Raw genomic sequence first — 17,827 nt, forward strand, 5'->3', positions numbered from 1 at the left:
ATAATAATAATAATAATAATAATAATAATAATAATAATAATAATAATGATAATTTTATTATTATTATTATCTCATTGATTTCAAATATTTATCTCAATTTAAGTATATAGATTATAAGATAAATATACATTATATTTTTTAAAAAAATAAGAATAAGAAAGAATAATAACTAATCTCTTTGTAACATATCAATCTGATATTTGAATATGAATGGAATTTGAATTCGAATGGAGTTCTATCTTCGTAACTCCTTTTATATATGCCCATATATCATTAAATTAAAGGATATTAAATATTTGAATTTTCAGTTGAAAAATTAAGTATCTGAATTTAAAAATATTGAGGCTTTTTTAAAAAAATATTATTATTGACTTGAAAATAGGAACCTAACATCGAAGAGCTTTAAATGAATTTGAATTTAAAAATATTGAGATTTTTATAAAAAAAAATATTATCATTAACTTGAAATTAGGAACCTAACATTGAAGTGTTTTAATGAACTCTTACTAAACAACAACAACAACAACGATAGCAGCGGCAACAACAGTGGTGGTAGTAGTTAATGCACGTTGGTAGTATGAACACCTTGGATTTTTGAACCTTAGAAAATTTCTTGAATTTTTTTATTTCTGGACATCATATGACTAAGGGGTACTAGTCGTATGATGGGGTACAGTTGGTATGGTGTAAGACCTCGCAAAATTTTGCATTTAAATTCAGCTCGTTTAGCTCCATGAAGCTCTATAGAAGGTCCAACACTTAGAAAATTATAGCTAAGTGTTTAAGAATTAGTGTCATTTCAAGCCTCCGAACATCAGAGATTTATTTGACCACCTTTTTTACCTCCGTTTTTAGATTTTCAAGTTGTGTTGCAATGGAAAAAGGTCATAGTACATCTCGGGTAAGTTTTGGAATTTTTCAGATAGCATAAGGGCGTGTTTGAAGTTACAAACCAATAGCTAAAGGCGCTGGGGAGGCGCCGCCCAGCTTAGACCACCGGTCTAAGCAGGGCGCCGCCCAGGGTGCAGCCTTTCGCCCAGTTTTTCAGCATTTAACCTCCGTGCTTTGAGGGATAATTTGGTCATTTTTCCACCCCTATATAAGTTCATTAACACGTGACTTATCCTTATTTCATCCAAAATATTGATGTTTCTCTCAAAAACTCTCAAGAACAAGTCTAGGGTTTCAACAGGGGATCCAAATTCAAGAATCTCTCCGTCAATCCTTGTAAAATCAAGAACTAAGGTATGCGTTGTGTTGATTCGTGGACTCCTTTCATTCAGGAAGCTCAAGAACCCTATTTTAAACTATATATCATGCTATTCATGATATAATTTGATTGTTGATCATGTTCATGTGTTGAATGATTCCAAGATGGAACCTTTATGTGTTTTTATGAAACTAGGATGACATGTAAATTGAAATATGACTTTTGGGTGGTTTGAATTGTTAAATTGATGAATATACCTATTCTATAAAGTGTGCATGCAAGGTGTTTGCTAAAATGTCTAGGAGATTAGAAATCATGTTTTCATGACTCAATAGAACCTAAATGACAAGTCCATGCTCTATCCATTATGATTCAATATGAATTCCTTGCTATTGATGTGTATTGTTGTTGTGACAAGTATTTACATGTTATATGCATTCTCTTCCATGTACAAGATTATGATGACCATGTACTTCATGAAATCCCCCACCTATTGTATTATAGATTGTTATTGATGGTCATGTTTTCAAGAAAGTCATGCCTTGTCATTTTTCTTCTATCGAGTCCTGGGGGTACTTGTATCCAAAAAATATAGTTGTATGTATAGAGCCAGTGTCATGTTTTCACAATATCCACAGTCAAGCCATGTTCAGTAGAATTTAGTCAGTCGTGTGACTCAAAAAATCTCAGTAATCTCATGAACTCAGTCAGTTATCAGATATCAGTAGTATTTCATCAGTTAACGGAATTCAGTAAACTCAGTCCATGTACAGTTCAGTTAATTATGTTTAGAGTCTATTCATATGGGAGTAGAAATTAGCACCGAGTAAACCCAAGGATGGGAACACACACTGTCAAATGAGGGTATGATTCTTAGAAGTCATCCTTGCATTTTAAAACTATGTAGCCAGCATATATTGAGATATCAATACTGTCAGATGAGGGTTGATGAGGTGGATAAGCACTGTCAGATGAGGGCCCCACCATTCACTTTTGAGGACACTGTCAAATAAGGGTTCCCCACAACTTGTCTTTACCAGTGGTGCAGTATTGACATCCTTCCAATTAAGGTTACAAATTGGACCCCAACTCAGCTATGATGCATTATTTGGGGCATGTCGGTTAGATACTACTACCCATAGTTTTAGTTACAGAATCAAGACTGTCAGATACAGTCAACTTAGAATAGTATGAAACTCAGCTAGTTCCATTAGTATCAGGGTTGTCAGATACAATCACTCATGTTATCAGTACTCAGTCTCAGTAATCATGTTATCATAAAATTAGTTAATAGTATATCAATTATACGAATCTCATGTTTCCAGTAGTCAGTTTTAAGACTGTCAGATATAGTCAATCAGACTGGTTTTTCATAATTAGAATTGTCAGAAATAGTCAGTCATTTATTAGTAATATGTTGTCAGTCTCTCAATATTCAGTCATACAGTATCAATCCCTCACTATTTAGTGACTTAGATATTAGTACCAGTAAATTCAGACATCAGTACCAGTAAACTAAGATGTTAGTAATTCAGTACTCAGAAACTCAATACCCAGTGTCAGTACGAACTCAATTATAATTATTATGGATTCATGCATGTATTCTTACGTTCAGTTTAGATAGTCAGTTAGTATTGATCATGCATGTGAACCCTTGAATTTAGCCTACCTCACATGCATACCAGTACATTCCATCGCACTGACGCATTTGCGCAATGGTGCTTTATTTTACACCATACGTTTAGAAGCACAAGATCCAGAGCATCTGTAGCATTCCAGATTTCATAAATTCAGAGTCAGTAGTGAGTACTCATCCTTCGAGGACATGATGATTACTTTATTATTTTATTTTTTAGTTTATTTTAGTAGTTGGAGTTAGTTGGGGACCTGTCCCATCAACTCTTTATTCAGACAGTTTAGAGGCTTTCAGACTACAGTATGTTCAGATAGTTGTTATCAGTTTTGGTATTGTTATACCATATATTCATTCATTATTTTATCACATGTTTATTTAGTATAGAAATTTATGGCCTTTCAGTTCATGTTTCTGTATTTTTTATAATATATTATGCAGTGTTCAAGTACAGATATCAGTCATAGGTTAGCTTGTAGTCCATCGGAGTTATGAGCACCGTGTAGTGTTCCGGGTACCAGATTTGGGGCATTACAAACTTAGTATTAGAGACTAAGGTTCAATAGTTCCTAGGAAGTCTGAAAGCCGCATTTAGTAGAGTCTTGTATATGGGTGTGTTATGCACCACACTTATGTAGAGGAGGCTATGAGATATTTTAGGAATAGTTTCCCTTCTTTCATGTCTCAGATAGTGCTATAGAAAGGTTCTCTAAGAAAATCATATAGATTTTCATCATGCTTCACTCATGTCAACTCCACCCTACTTTCAAGGTAACTGAAACAGTAGAGCTTAAAGTCCTACAGATAGGGCTTTCTTAGATAGTCCCTGCAACAGTTATGGAATTGCCTACGGGGTCAAAGATATCCCATCAGTTTAGTTATGTTCCAAAGTTTTACCAATTTCATCCATGATCATGACAACTCATTCTTGAACCTGAATTTAGATATGTCATCAGATCCCTTCTTAGAATCCTATCATAGCATAGGCCTAGAGTTAGAAGCATGAACCCAGGAGTTTAGCAGTAGTAGAGTTGGGATAACGATATCCAGATTGAACAAATTACGTATTCATGGGGATAGTTGTACCAAGGTAAACCAGTAGGCTTAAATAGTGCAAGCAAGCAAAAATTTAGATTTATTGACTTAAAATTAGGTATGAAGGTGTGGATGTGATATTACTAGAAAATAGAAGCAGATGATATGTTTAGTAGGGCATGCATGTGTCAAAAAAGTGTAAGTATGTTATGATGATTGTAGTTCAGTTCTGAGTAGTAGAGTGTTCACAGACTTATAATGATGGCTGTAAGCTAAGGGGGAGATGATAGATCAAGTAACCAAGTCAGGCTCTCAAATTCCAGTAGCAGTGCCAGTACGTATAGAAAAATAGTAAGGGAAGATGATTCCCAACCCATCCTTATATCAGTATAAAGTTTGGTACTTCAGTCAGGATGATTTCTTTGCATGCTTCATATCTTAGTTTAATAAACCCAGCTTATATTCAAATGCTTTCCATAGAATCATGTACGATTCTAGTCCCCAGCATAAGGGGTTCAGTTCAATTCCCCTAAGTAATACAAATCATGTCTCACAAACTCAGAAATTTCAGACTCAGGTCATCCATCTCATGACTCACGTACTCATGCCATGATTTACAGTATGTTCAGCCCACATGACTTATGTTCCACTCCTAGTGATTGGCCAAGATTAGACTATGTCATATATATTCTCAGTACAGATCTTTTGGTAAATCTATCCTGTTGATATTCTATTCCTCAAGTCCCAGTCATGTGTCAAGTTTAGTTTGTATCTATTCATGTTTTAGGCCCTCCTAATTTAACCCTTCAGTGAGCTCTCTCTGTGAAAACAGTGTAGTGATTAGTAGTTGCTTAGAAGTGAGAGAATAAATATTACATGTTAAGAGAAGATTATTGCATACTTGTTTTACAAGAAGGTGTAGTTATGAAGATAGGCTTGAATGTCATGATAATATCCAAGTGAATGGCTAGCAAGAGGTTGTACTTAGAAATTGGGAAAGTTCATAGTATGAGTGTACATTCAGATCCTTGACTTATATCAGCCTTCATTGTGCGACTATCATAACTCAGTTGTCATCTCAGTTATAATTTCAGTAATCAGTGTTACATCTCAGAATTAAGCACTTCAGTATCTGTCCAAACCTCAGTTTCAATATTCAGTTATCAAGACCCTTCAGTTAGTTCCAGTATGGGTCCCAGTTACAGTCTTAATTATAATATCAGCTTCAGTTCTGTAAATAAATTAGAAAATTTAGCTCAGTTTCAGACTTGTTCGACCATAGCGTACAGTTGTTAGTTACTCAGTTATTAGTACTTCAGTACCCCAGTCTTCGGAATGCTTCCAAATCATGTCATACACTTGGTCTTGCACTCTCAGATAATACAGTCTTCATGAATTCATGCTCAGTTACCTCATGTTACTCAGTCAGTCCCCTTTTCATATGCATAATACTTTACAATTTTAATCCAGCTATTTAGACTAAGTACAGTCCATTCTTATATACCCAGTAATTCTGTTTAGCAGTAAGACGGACAACTTAGCCTATTTTGGACTCCTGTCCCTTCCATCTAGACGTACTATCTGAAGTCTTGCGAATGAAACCATTCTAAGATGGATCAACCATGTAGATGCAAGCTCAGCTCAGTTCATGTATCATGCCTCAGTTTTAGATCTCAGATAATCATTCGCGATTTAGTTTATAGGTGCCTTGTGCATCACCTCAGCTTTCCTCAGTAGTCAGGTAAGTCAGTATTTTTTTAGGGACCTAGTGTCCCAAGAGGGAGATACACTATAATCCCCCAAACTTTCATTACCTAAGCATCCTATTCTCTCTTTACGTAATGAATCCATTTTAGGAGTATGGGGTACTCATAAGTTAACCCTTAAGCTCAAACCTCAGTTGTACCCCATGTGTTCAAGACTCAGTTCAGTTTACGAAATTTCGTTCATGCATCACGTTTCAATTTCAGTCATGTTCTCATATGCCCATACATGCATACTTCTAGCATAATCATGGGTCCATCAATACTCTTTAGTTTCCATAACAATTTTCTTGAACCTACTCAGTTTCATGTTTAAGCTACCATTATCAACTTGGAATTCAATCTAATGCTCAATTTCTAGTTCAAAATTTGTATATTTACCCTTTCATGTTCAGTCGTATTTTCATGAGCCAGTTCAGTCATATATTCATACATCAAATATGCGTGATTAGCTTATCAATACTCTCACTCATACACTCATGAATCAGTTACGCATGCATCATATATGCATGTTTAGTACAATATATTCAGTTTATCAGTCATGTCAGTCATGAGATCATGTTTCAGTCATTTATGTTCAAATCATATTTAGCTTATTGTTTCCCCTCTCAGTCAGTCTCATTCGAGGAAAAATAATCCCAAGAGGGAAATATTGTAAGACCCCACAAAATCTTGAGTTTAAATTCAGCTTGTTTTGCTCTTTGAAGCTCTATAGAAGGTCCAAAACTTAGAAAATTATAGTTAAGTGTTTAAGAATTAGTCTCATTTCAAGACTCCGAACTTTGGAGATTTATTTGATGACCTTTCCGACCTCTATTTTTAGATTTTCAAGTTGCGTTTCGATGGGGCAAGGTTATAGAACATCTCGGGTAAGTTTCGGAATTTTTTTGATATTATAAGGGCATTTTTTAAGTTGCAAACCAGTAGCTAAAGGCGTTGGGGAGGCTCCGCCTAAATTAGACCACCGGTCTAAGAAAGGCGCCGCCTAAGCTAAACCAGGGGTCTAAGCAGGGCACCGCCCAGGGTGCAACCTTTCGCCAAGTTTTTCAGCATTCAACCTTCGTGCTTTGAGGGGTAATTTGGTCATTTTTCCGCCCCTATATAAGTCCATTAACATGTGATTTAGCCTTATTTCACCCAAAATATTGATGTTTATCTCAAAAACTCTCAAGAACAAGTCTACGATTTCAATAGGGGATCCAAATTCAAGACTCAAATTCAAGAATCTCTCCGCCAATCCTTGTAAAAATCAAGAACTAAGATATGCATTGTGTTGATTCATGGACTCTTTTTGTTCATAAAGCTCAACAACCCTATTTTAAACTATATATCATGCTATTCATGTTATGATTTTATTGTTGATCATGTTCATGTGTTGAATAATTCCAAGATGGAACCTTTATGTGTTTTTATGAAACTAGGATGATATGTAAATTGAAATGTATGACTTTTGGATGGTTTAAATAGTTAAATTGATGAATATACCTATGCTATAAAGTGTGCATGCAAGATGTTTGCTAAAATGCCTAGGAGATTAGAAATCATGTTTTCATGACTCAATAGAACCTAAATGACAAGTCCATGCCCTATCCACTATGATTCAACATGAATTGTATGCTATTGATGTGTATTGTTGTTGTGACAAGTATTTACATGTTATATGCATTCTCTTCTATGTACAAGATTATGATGACCATGTACTTCATGAAATCCCCCACCTATTGTATTATAGATTGTTATTGATGGTCATGTATTCAAGAAAGTCATGCCTTGTCATTTTTCTTCTATCGAGTCCTAGGGGTACTTGTATCCGAAAAATATAGTTGTGTGTATAGTTGTGTGGGAATACTTTCTTCTTAAAAAGGATGGCTAAGGACATTTCTTGTAAGCTATAGTCAGTATGACGATACCACTACTTATTTTCTTGATTAATAACAAATGGAATGGTGGTCATGGTTAAGTGGTAATGATTTTAATTGGGCAATAATGGTGGGATGTGATAGTTAGTCATGAATATGTGAGTCCAATAGAAGGACACTAAAAAATCATATTTGCTGACATAAGGATTTGGTCATGATGACCATATGGGGTACATAGGAATCCCATAAATTACAATTGCATATATGTATCATGGAGAGCGAAGGGTACTTGGAAATCCTCTACTTCTATAGTATCTCTGTTCATCTACACCGAGGCCCATTCAAGGGGTTACACTGGACCCATATAGCCTGTGGATGGTTCTAGGATGATTAAACTACACATACCCAGGTTAATAGTCTTAAATGCATGCTAAATCTAGTTCCCTCTTCCCAGCATGGTTATATATATAAATATATGTATATATAAATATGTATGTGTATATATATATATGTATGTATGGTTATGAATGCATATGGTTGATTTTCTTGATTTTAAAGGTTAGCATTATTTTATCCTTATCCTGAGTACTTGCTAGCATTCACCTGCTAACCCATGTTTGGGCAACTGTATCCCACGCGATGTAGGAATCAGCCATTCTACTCTTCCTACTTATTGATCAAATTTGGAATCATCTATTGGATTAAAGTGGTGAGTTTCCATACTTTGGAAGGCTCCATTTCATATTATGGATTTCTTCACATACTTTGGTTATTTCATAGACATTAGTTTTGGCTATGGTTGGGGGCATGTCCTAATCGAATATTGTTTTCTCTTTTGGTTAGAAGCTTTGTGGAACTACTACGAGTTGTAATGGGCGGTGTCAGCATTGGTGTTAGCCTTAGTATTGGAATTGGTATTGGGGATGACACCGTTGGACTGAATTTATGATTGTTCCATCCTTTTATGTTATATTATGGAAAAAAACTTGGTTATTATATCGGTTTGGTTATGGTTGTTGGTTAGTATTGGATGGTTGGACTTGCTTGGGTTGATCACAGTTATAGACCTATCCCAGAGTCTCGAATTGTAATAAATGATATTTTGTTAGATGTTCGAAATTCATCCAACTCAGGGTATGCATATTTTGAGGTTGGGTTGGGTAACGAGGGTAGTCCTCTATCCTGGTTGGACTTGGGATGCCCATTATAATAAGGCCCTAGTTTGGGTTATTTCAATTTGGTATCAGAGCTTCAGGTTCATGGTCAGTTGGTATTCCACAAAGCTGTACCGAGTAGAGTCCCTTTTAAGGGTGTGTAGTACACCATACTCATAAGAGAGAGGCTATAAGGCATTTAGGAAATATTTCTCTTCTTTGTGTTCTATTTTTAAGCTTGGGGTTTGAGCCTTGAAATCTTTTCTAATTTTATTTGTTTTTTCAGATCATTCCTCGACAATCTGAAGTTCACAGAAACTCTTCTATCCTAACTGAGGACGATCTTTATAGGACACATTTTACTCAGGGGATCCATACTTGGTCTAGGGTCCAATCCCTAATTATTTTAGAGTTCCACCAGTTTTTTCTAGTCCTCCTCATATCGACATGATGAATGTATAGTTTTGTCAGTCGATCCATATGATTGCTCAGTAGGTGGCTTCTCAAGCTGAGCATGGTGCATCTGTTATTCCATCTTCTAAGGCCACAAGGGTTAACTAGTTCATGAAGATGAATCTTATAACCTTTACTGGTGTTAAGGTAGAGGAGGATCCTCAGGGTTTTTTGGATAAGATGGAAATTTTTTTTAGGATTATGTATGCCACGAATGTGGAATAGGTGAAGTTTGCAGCTTATCAGCTCAAAGATATGGCGTATCAATGATATGCGGAATGGGATAGGGTAAGGCATAATTTTGAGGAATCATACTTGTGGGAGACTTTCTCCAACATATTTCTGGATCGCTTTTTTCCCCGAGAGTTGAGGAAAAGGAAATTGAAGGATTTTGTTAATCTGAAATAGGAAAAGATGTTAGTCAAGGAGTATTCCTAGAATTTTCACCAGTTATTTAGGTATGCTCCAAAATTAGTGTCTTATATGAGGGCCAGTATGAAAAAAATTGCATTAGGACTGTCTCAGTACTGCATTGCTGATCAAGGATATGGATATCTCTAGGTTGGTAGTTCATATGCAATAGGTAGAGGAGGAAAAAAGAAAGTAGGCTGAGATAGGTGAAAGACAGGGTAAGAGGTTCAGTTCTCTATCCAAGGTGTTGGTCAACATTAAAGTGGTCGGGATGGTGGTAAGTGGCCAAAGAATAAGTGGGGGAGTTTTGATTCCTTCTCCACAGCTAGTGCTCCTTACCCATAGTCATTGAGTAAGACGCGTTAGTAGGGTGGCAAAAACTTCAGGGTATAGGATTCCTAATCTCAGGCAAGAGAGACACAGTCGGCTACATCATGTCCTTCTTATAGGTTTTGTGATCGGTTGCATTGGGGATTCTATGATAAAAGAAGGGACAGGTGATTCAAATGTGCTCAACCAGGCCACATGCTTAGAAATTGTCCAGTTGGTAAGGTTGCTTCAAGAGAGAATAAGGTTACGGTTGCCTCTTCATCTTTTCCTGTACCGAAGAGTGTTGCTTTTACATCTATTTTTACTTCTGGCATCGGTACAATCCAGAATCGATTGTATGCTTTTGCTACCTGATAGGAGTCCAACGCATCACCTGATGTCGTGACTGATATGTTATAACTTTTTTCTCAGGATATTTAATGTTTACTTAATCTGGGGTCCAGTCTCTATTATATGAACCTATTTATGGCTGTGTATTTTGATTTTGATCTGAGGTTATTTTAGATTCTTTTCTGTTTCTACCTCGGTAGGTGACTCTATGGTTGCTAAAAGAATCTATATGGGGTGTGCGATATCTGTTGTTAGTAAGAAGACTTTGGTGGATTTGTATGAATTGGATATCGTGCTAAACATCCTTAGATTATTGAACCCGTAGGGTTGTCTTTAAGTCTCCTGGTAAACCAGTTATTAAATGGGAGGGTGGTTTCTTAGCTCCCATAGGGAAGTTTATATCATATCTTAGGGCTCGGAGGTTAATACCTAAAAGGTGTCTCTATCATTTGGTATGGGTTAAGGATTCTAACTCGGAAGGTCCTTCTTTGCATTTGATTTCGGTAGTGAATGAGTTTCCTAAGGTTTTTTTAGATGACCTTCCTGGTGTTCCTCTAGATAGGGAGATTAAGTTTGGGATTTATTTAGTTACAGACACTCGTCTAATATCTATTCTAAGCTCTGGCGGAGCTGAGAGAACTCAAAGAGAAACTTAAGGATCTTTTAAATAAGGGTTTCATTCATCCTAGTGTGTCCCCGTGAGGTGCACCAATGCTATTCATGCTTAATAAGGATGGTTCCCTTCCAATGTGTATTGATTATCGACAATTGAATAAGGTGACGGTTAAGAAAAAGTATCCTCTTTCAAGGATAGATGACTTATTTAATCAGTTGCAAGGCGCCAAATTCTTTTCTAAGATAGATCTTTGGTCTGGGTATCATCATCTTAAGATTAGGGAGGTGGATATCCTTAAGACAACTTTCCATACTTGGTATGAGCACTTTGAGTTCTTAGTCATGTCATTTGGTTTGACAAATGCCCCGGCGGCATTCATGGATTTGCTGAACAGGGTATTCTATCAGTTTCAGGATCTTTTTGTCATTGTGTTCATTGATGACATCCTGGTATATTCTATGAGTGAGGTGGATCATCCCAATCATCTACGTATGGTGTTGCAGACCTTGAAAGAACACCAGTTGTATGCTAAATTCTCTAAATGTTAATTTTGGTTGAACGTTGTTACTTTTTTGGGCCATATTATTTCTAGTGAGGGGATCATTATGGATCGATAAAAGCTGACAATGTTTAAAAAGTGGCCTAAACCCATAAATCCAATCGACATTCAAAGTTTCTTGGGTTAGGCTAGGTATTATAGGATGTTTATGAAAAATTTCTCTACGATAGCTGCCCTATTGACAAAGTTGACTCAGATGAAGGTAAATTTCTCTTGGTCGGATTCCTGTGAGAGTAGTTTCAAGAAACTGGAGGATAAGCTAACTTCGGCTCCTATTTTGACTTTGCTTGAAGGCAATGAGGAGTTTCTAATTTACTGCAATGCATCCCAGGTGGGAGTTGGTTGTGTGTTTATGCAGCATCGTAAGGTGATTGCCTATGCTTTTAAAAGTGCATAAGAGGAATTATCCAACTCATGATCTGAAATTATTAGTTGTGATGTTTGTATTAAAAATCTGGCGACACTATTTATATGAGGTGCACGTGCACATTTTCTCAGATCATAAGAGTCTATAGTATGTATTCACTTAGAAAGATCTTAATCTCAGGCAGAGAAGATAGCTAAAGCTTCTCAAGGACTATGATATAAGTCTTCACTACCATCTAGATAAGGCTAATGTTATTGATGATGTCTTAGCAGGTTGTTCATGGAGAGTTTGGCTCATATGGATAAGGAGAGCGGGAGTTGGTGAAAGATATTCACCGTTTGTCTAATCTTGGAGTTTGCCTTTTGGATTTCAAGAATGGTAGTTGATTGGTACTGGAAGTGGTTCGGTCATCTCTTGGCGTAGAGATCACGGAGAAGCAAATTCTAGATCCTATCTTGATGAAAATCAAGGGTGATGTAGGTGGAAAAAAGGTAATGGTATTTGAGATCAGTGGTGATGGTACTTTGTGGTACCAAGGGAGGTTATATGTTCTTGACATCGATGGGTTACGAGAAAATGTATTGGTTAAGGCACATGAATCGTGCAATGTTTTTCATCCCGGTTTGACAAAAATATATCATGATCTCAAGGAGATGTATTGGTGAAATGGTATGAAGAAGGATGTGGTTAATTTTGTGGTCAAGTATTTAGTGTGTCAACAAGTGAAAATTGTGCACATGAGGCATGGAGGCTTGTATTAGGAGATTGAATTTCCGAAATAAAAATAGGAGGTGATCAACATGGATTTCGTTACCGATTTTCCTCGATCTTGGAACCAATTTGATTCGGTTTGGGTCATCGTGTATAAGATGACAAAGCCGTCTTACTTATTTCCAGTGAGGACTAACCTTTTGGCTGAGGATTCTGTGTGGGTGTATCTTTATGAGATTGTAAAGCTGCATGGGTACCGGTTTTGATTATCTTTGATCACAATATGCAGTTTTTATCTCACTTTTGGCGGTCGTTTCAGAAAGGGTCGGGTACTAAGGTTAGTTTGAGCATTATTTTTCACCCGTAGATGGATGAGCAAGCAAAAAGGACTACTCATATATTGAAAGATATGCTCGTGCATGTGTGATTTATTTTGGTGGTAGTTGGGTTAAGCATCTACCTCTTGCAGAGTTTGCTTGCGACAATAGCTATCATTCTAGCATTGGGATGGCCCTTTTTAAGGCATTGTATAGTAGGAGGTATAGATCCCTATTAGATGGTTTGAGCTTGGTGAGGTGGATATCTTTGGCCCATATTTAGTCTATCGGGCAATGGAGAAGGTAAAGGTGATTCAGGATAGGCTTAAGGCTACCCAAAGTCATTAAAAGTCCTATGCAGATGTAAGGCATAGGGACTTGGAGTTTGAGTTTGGGGATAGGGTGTTCCTAAAGGTGTTTTCCATGAAGAGAGTAATGCGGTTTGGGGAAAAAGGAAAGCTCAGTCCCTGGTATGTTAGTTCTTATGTGGTTTTGAGGAGAGTTGGTAATGTTGCATATGAATTAGAATTGCCTTCTAGTTTGAGCTCCATTCATTCAGTATTCCATATCTCTATGTTGAGAAAGTGTATACATGATCCTTCATCGGTTATTCCTTTGGAAGGTTTGGGTATCTCGGATTTTCTATCTGATGAAGAGATCCTGCTGAAGATCTTGGATCGACAGGTTCGTCAATTGCGAACCAAGGATGTAGCTTCGGTTAAGGTTCTATGGAGGAACCACAAAGTGAAAAAATCTACTTGGGAAGTGAAAAAGGACATAAATTCCAAGTATCCGCATTTATTTTTGGCTTCGGATATTCGTGCGGAAGGTATGTGCTCTTGATCACATCTTTGTTTTCTAACTTGGTTAAAGTAAGGTTAATTTCCTTACATTTTTATTTTCTAACTTGGTTAAAGTTTGGAATGGTTATAGTGGAGTGTAATTCGTGATTGTACTACCTTGTCCATTATTAGGGGACGAATGATCCTAGTGAGGGAGACTGAAACACCCTGGTTTTTTTAACCTTAGAATACTTCCTGGATTTCTGGACATCATACGACTAGAGGGCACTAGTTGTATGATGGGGTACGGTTGGTATGGTCTTGGTCGTATGTTAACCAGTATTGGTTTGTTGGTTAGATTGGTTTCCGGTGTGGGTACGACTTCGGTAGGTACGAGTCATATGGTGGGTGACAGGTCGCATGGTTGGGTTTTCCTTCACTTAATTTGAAACTTGTAACTTAACTTGGATCTGAGTACGAGTGGCTCACCATGGATTGTGAGATAGGGTATGAGTGGTATAATCCAACTCGTATGTTGGACAGTGTCAACCGCTCTTGATTTTGTCTAAAGTACGGTTTATGGGTACCAATCATATTATTGGTTACGAGTGGAACTTTAGCGTCGTAGGTTAGTCAGTCTGGGGTTTAGATTCTGCTTGGGGAACGAGTGGTGGGTACCACTCGTACCCTAGGGTACGAATAGAGGGGTGGTTGTACCCTCCTGCAAGTAATTAATGAAGTTTAAGTTAGGGGTAATCTGAACATTTTTCCTTATAACTCCTTGGGACCCCATGACTTAAAACACCTTTTGGGGGCTTCATTAATATTTGTAATCAATAAAACACTCTAAACTCTCTCAAAATCTCTCAATGATCTTTGGTTAAGCAAAGGCTAGGTTTTCTTCAAAGTGGTCAACTGAGGCTCATAGGGTTGATTTCTTCTCATCTTCTTCTTAATCTAAGGCAAGATACTTCTCCTTCATTGTTAGTTCCAACTAAAGGCATGTTCTATGAATTGTTTTCATGGCATGAATATTGTATGGTTTTGGATTTGCAAACATATATTGTGGGCTTTAGTTATAAATGCTTGGTTATGATTTTTCAAGCATCGTTATATACACACACACACACAAAAACACAGATATATATATACTAGTTTAGTCGCACGTGCCTCGCACATGTAACTTTTCGTTATTTAAAATTGAACAATTTTATCAACTATGAAGGTTTTTATTGAAGTGCAAAAAGTTCAATACATATATTTTATTCTAAGCATATATTTATTTTACCATTTTACCACCAGAAGTTTCAAGTGGTTAATGGGTTTAATATTGTAGATGTAGATGTAGATTTATAGAATTTTTAAATCTTATTAAAATCAAATTTAGTTAATTTAGAATTCTTAAACTAATGAAAAAGGTATGATTATAGATATAGATTATAGATTATAGATTATAGATATAAATTATAGATATAGATATAGATAGATTATAGATATAGATAAAGATAGATAGATTATAGATATAGATAGATATATTAAAATTTGGAAGGAACATATTTTCGTGTGTTTTTTACGTCAAAAAATAAGAAAAGAGTCCAAAAACTGGACAAAGTTTGGAGAAAAAGATTTTGTTGTGCTTTTGTTATTTACCTTCTTTTAATTTTTAAGAAATAAAATCGTTATTAAATATTACTACTCTAATTTTGATGGAAATCATCAAATTTTTCATTTTTTTTCTCTATTTATTATATATTTTAGGAGTTTTTTTTTTTTTGCGTACACAAGAAAAGAAAACCTAGCAACATTAGTTCTCCATATATATTTTTATTACCATATATTTTAGGAGTCCTTAATTTTACTGATTATGGTTAATAATATAAAATAATTAAATAAGAATTTACAAAAAAGGTAAAAAGACGACTTTGTCTATTGTGGAGTCTTTTAATGAAGGACAAAAAGTTCAAACAAAATTTCTAAGGCCCTTCACACTTTTAATATATTATAAAATATAATAAATATAGATTATAGATATAAAATATATATATATATATATATATATATATATATATATATATATATATATATATATATATCTTCCCCTATTTTTAAAGTTAAACTTTTACAAAATCATTGATTACGTACTTAAAACTTTAAAAAATTTGATACTTCATTTTTCTTATTCTAACGCTTTTATTTATTTCTAGATTTTTTTTAAACTTTTCGAAATCAAATGTAATTGATTTGGAATTCTTAATCTAGTGAAAAAAATATTAGTTGTCATTAATTTTGATGATTTATAATAAGGAAAGATTTTACCATAAATATATTTAATTAATTTTTATCTCTTAAATACTAAGAAATCAGTCAATAAATTATTAAAAAAATAACAATTAATGTTAAAATAAATGATATATTTAACTTATAAAAATAATTTATCAACTTAGACACTTCATACATATATCATTGATATCAACCAAACCATATAAGTATCATACATTTTCTTTTAGAGGATTGATTTCTCAAAAAAGTCACTCAACTAATAGTTTTTATCTAAAATAATTACTTATTTTCTTAATTAAAAAACATACATAAACAGCAAAATTTAAAAAAAAAAAAAAAAAGCAATAGCCGAATCAACAAAAATCACTATGAGATACTAATGTCAATTAGTGTTGCCTCAAGAAATTGCTACATACATATGTCTGTAGAAGCAACCATATGGGTATGTTTGTTGAAGAACCGTTATTTATTTATTTATTTTATTCGGCGTCTGGTACTCGCATTGGAGTCTGACTAATTCGGATTCGCGCTCCGTAGAACCTCATTCAGGGGGAAGAACCATTATTATATTTACACAACTACGACATACTTCCCCACCCTGAGATTTAGCTCTATAATTATCATTTGTTCAACTCTGCACAAATTATCCAATTATTCAAAATTCAAAGCTTCAAACCAAACAAACATGAATTGACATATTCTTTAAGAAGTTTCAACCTCAGTTCTTTACGTTCATTCTAAAAAGAACAACAAACAATTCCATACCAAAATAAATCAAATCACAAAAACTGCAATAACAATTATTATATAACCTCATAAATAGAGTTTGTGAAAGTTACAATAACTACATAGACGTTGCTACTATCTTTGACATCAAATCACATAAACAACTCAAACAAATAACTAATAAAAATAAAAAGGAAAATTATGTTACAATCAAGAAAATAAGTTGAATTAAAACTAAACAAATGACAAATCAAAAAGAAGAAAAGAAACCTAATAAAAACAGCACGGAACGGAGGAAGTAGAAAGATACAACAACAACAACAACAACAAACCCAGTGTATTCCCACTTTGTGGGGTCTGGGGGGGTAAGATGTACGCAGTCCATACCTCTACCTCATGGATGTCTTTATATACTTTGGTTATTTCATAGACATTGGTTTTGGCTATGGTTGGGGACATGTCCCAATCAGATATTATTTTTCTTTCGGTTAGGCTTTGTGAAACTACTATGAATTGGAATGGGCGATATCGGTATTGGTGTCAGCCTTAGTATTAGCATTGGTATTGGGGCTAATACTATTGGACTGAATTTATGATTGTTCCATCCTTTTATGTTATGTTATGGATAGGAACTTGGTTTTTATATTGGTTTGGTTATGGTTGTTGGTTGGTATTGGATGGTTGGACTTGCTTGGGTTGGTCATGGTTATACACCTATAACAGAGTCTGGAATTGTAGTAAACGCTATCTTGTTAAATGTTAGAAATTCATTCGCTCAGGGTATGCGTATTTAGAGGTTGGATTGGATAACGAGTGTGATTTTCGGTTGGACTTGGGATACCCATTACGACAAGACCTTGGTTCGGGTCGTGTCATAGTACTTTTAATTTTTAAATTTTTTTTAAAAAACAAATGTAGTAGTAGTGATAATAATAATAATAATAATAATAATTTTTAATTATTATTATTTTGATTATCATTATCTCATTGATTTCAAATATTTATCTCAATTTAAGTATATAGATTTTAAGATAAATATACATTTTATTTTAAAAAAAGTAAGGATAAGAGAGAATAATAACTAATCTTTTTTAATAAATCGATATGATATTTGAATTTGAATGAAATTTGAATTGGAATGGAGTTCTATCTTCTTAACATCTCTTACATAGACACCTATATCATTAACTTTATTCATGAATTCATGAATTTATTTACTATATTCTTTATATTCTTCATGTTTTAAAAACTCTTCGGCTTTTTGTTATAACATTTTTCTTTTTATATGCAG

This window comes from Capsicum annuum, chromosome 1 (assembly GCF_002878395.1).
Source record: "Capsicum annuum cultivar UCD-10X-F1 chromosome 1, UCD10Xv1.1, whole genome shotgun sequence".
Lineage (NCBI taxonomy): Eukaryota > Viridiplantae > Streptophyta > Magnoliopsida > Solanales > Solanaceae > Capsicum > Capsicum annuum.